Raw genomic sequence first — 7,684 nt, forward strand, 5'->3', positions numbered from 1 at the left:
GGCCTGCTACACATACAAGTCTTTTTAGCTTACAAGTCTTATAAGTTGGTACAAGTCTAATAAAAAATACGCATTACACTCCCACATTTAAGAGTAAATAAACGCACGTTATTCAACCACTTTCTGTTTCCAAAACGCGCTACTTACCATGCATTATAAACGACTCTTCTTCTTCTTCCTCCATGAAAACGATTTTTTTGCCAAATTTGAAGATAATGGAACTTCAGAAATACACCCAAACGATTACAGAAATACACTCAAACAATTACAGAAATACACCCAAAAGATTACAGAAATACACCCAAACGGTTACAGAAATTCACCCAAACAATTATAGAAATACACCCAAAAGATTACAGAAATACACCCAAAGGATTACAAAAACTACACCCAAAGGATTTAAGAAATACACCCAAAATTCGTTGAAGTACACCTTATGCATAATTCAGAACTCTTTTTCCTTCTCCTCCTCGTCTTCTGCTGTTTCTTCTTCTTCAAAAACAATTTCAGAGCTTGATGTCAAAAAACAATTGAAAATCGAGAATAACGAAGAAAGAAAACAGAGAGAAAAGCACGTAAATAAAGAAGGAGAAAGAGAAGGCAATAAACGAAAGAAGAAGAAGAAGAAGAAGAAGAAGAAGAAGAAGAAGAAGAAGAAGAAGAAGAAGAAGAAGAAGAAGAAGAAGAAGAAGAAGAAGAAGAAGAAGAAGAAGAAGAAGAAGAAGAAGAAGAAGAAGAAGAAGAAGAAGAAGAAGAAGAAGAACGTGCAGTAAGAAGAAGAAGAATGTGCAGTGAAAACGTGCAGTAACGGTTGAAGAAGGAGAAAAAGAAGGCAAGAAACGAAAGAAAAGAAGAAGAAAAAGAGGAAGAGGAAGAAGAACGTGCAGCAAGAAGAAGAAGAAGGTGTAGTGAAAACGTGCAGTAATGGTTGAAGAAGGAGAAAGAGAAGACAAGAAACGAAAGAAAAGAAGAAGAAGAAGAGGAAGAGGAAGAGAAAGAAGAACGTGCGCAAGAAGAAGAAAGTGCACTTGTAAAGACTTGTATAAAAAAACGCTTGTATGTAGAGAATTTTTCTTTATATAATCAGAATGACAGAAATAATTAATAATATAAAGTTGAAAACAATCTACATCTTTAAATTTTTGCTTTCTTGACATTGTGGTTTTTTTAATGAAGATTGATAAAAAAAAAATTGCCGGTGAAAAGAAGAGAGAAAATGGTAGAATTAGAATTTCAGACAAAGGAAAAGAGATTTGAGAAAGAGTAGTTTCAGGAGAGTGAAGAGTGGTTCGAAGAGAGAGAGCTTAATCGAGAAAAGCTATTATGTATGCGCAACATGTAGTTAATTAGTGTGACACAAATTAGATGATCTAATTTGTATATCTTAAATCGGTCTATCCAATTACTGTACTTTGAATTTGAACCGTCTGATTACTTCGATACTAACACCACAGCTGCATACAACATTCAAATCTTTCATATCTACATTCTACATCAATCGTTTATTAACTATTAAAATAGTGATATTACATTATAAATATTTTTAGTAACTAAATTTAATTAAATTAGTAAAAGTTTTATAAAAAATTGTGCACATTCATCATGTAGTTCTTTGTTTTTGCATTTTTTAAACATATAAATTTTGTTATAAAATATAATTTTTTTATATTATATACTAATTTTTTGCTATATATTAAAATTTTTATATTATGTATCAAAATTTTTATATTTAAAAAAATAATAAAAAAATGATACGATGACAATAACAATCACCAAAAAAAAAAGTAGCAACGACAATACATACATACGTGCATTCAAAGATTTGATCGAGCCATTGAGGCCTGAGGGCTTAATTTAAAAAATTTTAGATGCCTAATTTTATTGTTAAAATAATATGCGAGAATTAAAATAATTCACACGTGGATCTAGTGAATATTATCCTTCTACTCTTGTTCATATCCAAATAGATTTATTTGCAAAATTTCTGATATGACTTTTATTATATAAATTAAATTAAATCAAGAAGTATTACATTAAATATATATCAAATTAAACATTTAAAAACTCATAAACCAAATTCAGTTAAGCATATACCGTCTAAAACAAAAAATGGAACCTTTACTTTTATTATTTGATATATATATCCCCCAAATATGTCGACAATGTCGGTCATATATGTGGTACCAAAGAAATCCCACACTACAGCATCATATCATGCGAAGCTGTATCCACTCGGTACGAAAAAAAAAAGGCATGTTTTTTTTGTGAATGAAATAAATTAGATAAAAAAAATAAATAAAATAAGAAACTACTTAAATAAAGGGACAGTCTCGTTTAAGATTATTCTTAAAATTCTTTTAAGATAAAAGAAGCTCTATATGCAAAAGTTATAACTTCATCGTCATTTTTACTATAGTATCTGCTACTGTGTTTACGTCTCTCATAATCAAACGAAAGTCAATACACCAATTCCAATGCATGATATTTCTTATTTTGAACACCAATTAATCAATAAACTCAAAACCATTTTGAGTAACAAGATTAAATGCTTCCATACAATCCGTCTCATAAATAACATCTCGTTGACCCACATCCTAAGCTAAGAGATATCATCTCCAAATAGCAAACAATTCTCCTTGAAGAATACTATTACTCTCGATCATTTCCAAACACCCCCTTTGTCAACTCCCATTACAATCTCTAATAACACAAGCAAAATTAACACTATCACTCGAACCAAAATAACTAGCATCACAATTAATCTTAAAAGTACTAATGGATGGGAGATTCCAAAAACCATTTAAAGTAGAGGAAAGGGACATACGTTATAATTCAAAAATATTCATAAGCTCAAGTAACCATTGCCTGAGTCATAAACTTTGACAGTAAACCTACTCCAATACCAACCTACTTTCAAACCTGTTTGTTCATTTAGATTGTAAGAGAAAATATTTAATTTTTATATAGTAAGAGACTTTGACATGTTTTGTGTATTAGAATTTAATTTTTATATACTCGTATTGTAAAATAATTTTATACAGATAATAAAGATAATAAATCGTATATTTTTACATTATAAGTAACTATTCTTTTAAATATTATTTATAAAATAATCTAAACACATAAAATTAATTAAATTATTATATAAAAATTTTTAAATTGTTAATACATTAAAATTAAATTTTATTATTTATTAATAGAAAATTTACAATATTGCCATCACAAGATATTCATTGCATCGATCAGTAGCAAAACTAGATCTATATTGATTAAGTATTTCAGCCTACATATGAATATTTCATGACGGATATGCATGCATGTGATGTCGAGTTAAACCCCAAAATGGTCCCTGAGATTGGCGTATTGCATTGAAATCGTCCCTGAGATTCCAATTGCACTAATTACGTCTCTGAGATTGAAAAAAATGCACCATAGTAGTCCCTGACCCATTTTTCATTAATGACGTGATGACATGGCATGATGACGTGGACTGTAAGTGACACGTGTCACTTTATGATTTGGCCACGTGTAATGGTAGGATGATGTGGTGAACAGTGACACGTGGCATGCTGACGTGGATAGTTGTGCCACATGTCACAATGTTATTTGGCCACGTGTCCAATTGTGCCACGTGTCGCAACAGTATTCGTCCACGTGTCATGCATTATGCCATCGTTGTATATGCACCAAATTAGTCCCTCACTTTGCATTAAGTGACTCATTTTAGTCCCTGAAATTGAATGTCGTGCACCAAACTAGTCAATTCATCAATTTTTTCTCATTTTTTCTATAAATTCAAAATTCTCAATATTTTTTAATGCATTAATTTCAATTCTATTTTTTCACACGTTCTTCAAATAAAAGTGTTTTTATAAAATATTTTTTCTCTTGCGAATACCCTATTCGCCGACTTGGAGTTAAAGTGAAGGCTTTTCAAGCACCTTCACTACCATCTCCAACCTCTTTCAGTACTTTTATAAAATATTTTTTTTCTTGCGGATACCTCTAATAGCCACCGTCTTGGAGTTGACGTGAAGGCATTTCAAGCTTCCCTCATTATCATCTCCGACCTCTTTCGTCTAGATTGCAGAGATCAAAAGTGGTAGTGAGGGTGGTTGAAGTGCCTTCAATCTAGCTCATTTATACATAACGAAAACGTGTATTTCATAAGAAAAAAATATTTATTTTAATTATTAATTTCTTGTTAAAAATACATGTTTTTTTATGAAAAAATTGTGTCTAATCAATCATATAATTATTTTTTATAATAACATACTTATATATTACAAAATTTACCAATATTAAATTATTAAAAAAATTATATAATTAAAACTAAAATCTTAAATTTTTTTATAAAAGCTCTTGTATTTAAATGATATATGAAAAAATAGAATTGAAATTAGTGTATCTAAGATATTAAAATTTTAAATTTAAAAAAAATGAGAAAAAATTGGTGAAGGGACTAGTTTGGTGCACGACATTCAATTTCAGGGACTAAAATGAGTCACTTAATGCAAAGTGAGGGACTAATTTGGTGCATATACAACGATGGCATAATGCATGACACGCGGACGAATACTGTTGCGACACGTGGCACAATTGGACACGTGGCCAAATAACATTGTGACACGTGGCACAACTATCCACGTCAGCATGCCACGTGTCACTGGTCACCACATCATCCTACCATTACACGTGGCCAAATCATAAAGTGACACGTGTCACTTACAGTCCACGTCATCATGCCATGTCATCACGTCGTTAATGAAAAATGGGTCAGGGACTACTATGGTGCATTTTTTTCAATCTCAGGGACGTAATTGGTGCAATTGGAATCTCAGGGACGATTTCAGTGCAAAACGCCAATCTCAGGGACCATTTTGGGGTTTAACTCTGTGATATCTCATAAGGACGATGTATGCGTTTATTTATGAGATCAGAATAAGATATAATATTGTGAATAAAACATAAAAAATATAAATATAAAATTTATATTTTTATATTCTGTTTAGTGATAAATTAAAATAAATTATAAAAATTTAATTTATTTTTATTTTTTATTTAAAAAGTTAAAAAATAATAATAATAAAAATATAATTATAAAAAATTAATAAAAATAATAAAAAAATAAAAAATAAAATATATTTTTTATTAATATTTTTATATCATTCCTATCAACATGGACATAAGAAAATATTCAAACCCTTGAGAGAACGACATAAGAGAAGAATAATTAAATTGGTCTCATAATATATGCCAAGTATTAGAGCACTCGTCACAATTAGACCAAGCGAATGGCAAAGGAACCTCAGCTATGCTCAACCCATCTTCAACACCAAAGCCCAACAAGGCAAATTCATTTCTCTATTTTATTATGGTATTAAAGTTCTGTTCATGCTCATCAATGGCCTAAACCTCAATCATCATCAGCACGTGCTTGTGCATGCATGTGAATATATATGTATGATATTATTTCTGTTTGTATAAAATATTTATATATAAAAAATTAGTTATTAAATATTTATATCTGTATTTATACATATTATTTTATAAATATAGTAAATTGATTAATTATAATAAAATAATCAAAATTTCATATCAAAACAATCAAATTTATTATTGTCAGAGCGATCATCTTTTTTACAAATTGAAGGCATAATTTTAAAAATAGATTCTCTTAATTGTTAAAAGAAATTAAAAATACAAAATATGATCTCTAATTTTTTATTATTCTCTTTTTTATATTTATTTTTGGTTCTAGTAATAAAATAAATGATAAAAAATAAAAAAAATTGAAAGAATTCATTTTCCTAAAATTCCATACTTTTTATTAACAGAAAAAAGTTAGCCTTTTTTTAATACTTCTCCGCATTTGTTTTGAGGGAAAAATAGCTCGTATTTTGATCAGTATACAACTGTTGCGCCTGTTGCCTCGCTTGGAATTTTAAACCACTTTATTTTGTCACGTTTCTTACGCTTATCGAAGGATCAAAGCTTGTGGACAATTAGTCACCACAATCCTAGTCATGAGAGAATCTACTTACATAAATAACTAACTAAACAATTGTTTAAATGAATGTATTTTAGAGTTATATATTTCCTTTTCTATTTAAAATAAGTGTCTTTGATTTAGATTTTACTTTAATACAGCACTGGCTCACAATGTATCCCCCTTGGCTCTTATATTAAGAGCAACATGGGTCATTATTGAAATATATATGAATTATGATTGGACAGACCTACTTAGCAATACATTAGGTTCTTTTTAAGTAAAACACCAAATACATGAATTTAATTTATAATATAAATGTATTTTTATATTTTTATTTCAATATCTTATACTCATAAATAAACGCAATTCAATTACTTGTAAAAAGTAAAAAATAAAGATGGTCACTACTGCAACACAAATTAAGTAATCTTATGATTGAAGAACGAAGAATATTTTTTACTATGAGTGAAAAATAATGTTCTTTTTATAATAAAAAAATATTTTAAAAATAAAAAATTATCCATATTACATAATATATTTTGAAAATTTAATTAAAATCTTCACTCTTCTATATTATCTCCATTGGGCTCAATTTTATGGATATGGAAGGTTTGGGTGTGCTATTTTCAGATGTGAAATTATAGCGTACAAGACAAAAATATGGGACAGATTTTTCTGAGTTAAAGGTAGAACAATTCGAACCATGCGAGTTTTTTGAAAATGAAATTTTGCTTCACAAATCACATGTCCGATTTATAACTGATGGAATTTGAAATCTGAAACACGCAATTTGGATCATCCCTTTTGCTTGTTCTAATTAAATTTGTTGAGCAAAACGCAACTCGGACCGTCCGTGTTTAAAAACACAACTCGCAAGGTCCAAATTCTGATTTTTCTGATCCCACAACAAGATAAAACACCTCTTCTCCCCATACGCGAGTCTAACACCTATTTTCTTTCCATATTCAAATTAAAAAGCGTCGCTATTGCATAATATTTTTAAAAAATCTAATTAAAATCTTCGTCACCTCAATTTTATTCTTTAACAAAATTCTTTTTCACAAGTTAATGCACTCCTAGTCCTTGTCACTCCACTCCTGGCCCTGGTCTCCTGCAGTGCAGTGAAGTAGTGGACTCGTGTTCCTCGAGGAGTATCTTGATTATTATCATAATTGCAACAGAATGAAGGTGCTTCCTATCTTTTCCAGTTTTCCCTCCTTTGTTAGAATCAATTATTCACTTCTTTTTAAAATCATTGTTATTTTTACATTTTTTATAAATTAAAAAATAAAAAATACTTTTTATACACTAAAATCAACTACTAAAATTAGTTATCAATATATTTATGTATAAATACATATATGATTTAATTTATTTTTAATATGTATTTATATTTTAGCATGTATTTTATACTGATAACTGATTTTGGTAGCTAATTTTAGTATATACATATTACTTTTAAAAAATTAATATACTTAAATAGCAAATATGTCTAGTTACATTAATTTTTAATATATTAAACAAATAAAAATAATAATAATTATTTCCGAACGGAAGAAACAATTAATTTATTTCCTATTCAAACAACAATTATCATTTGAGGTAATAGTTAAAATCGTCCATGAAAGATACCCCGATCTTCATTTTGGTTCTCGAAAGATAAAATTAATCGAAATCATCCTCGAAATATAT

This window comes from Arachis hypogaea, chromosome 3 (assembly GCF_003086295.3).
Source record: "Arachis hypogaea cultivar Tifrunner chromosome 3, arahy.Tifrunner.gnm2.J5K5, whole genome shotgun sequence".
In the NCBI taxonomy this organism is placed as follows: Eukaryota; Viridiplantae; Streptophyta; class Magnoliopsida; order Fabales; family Fabaceae; genus Arachis; species Arachis hypogaea.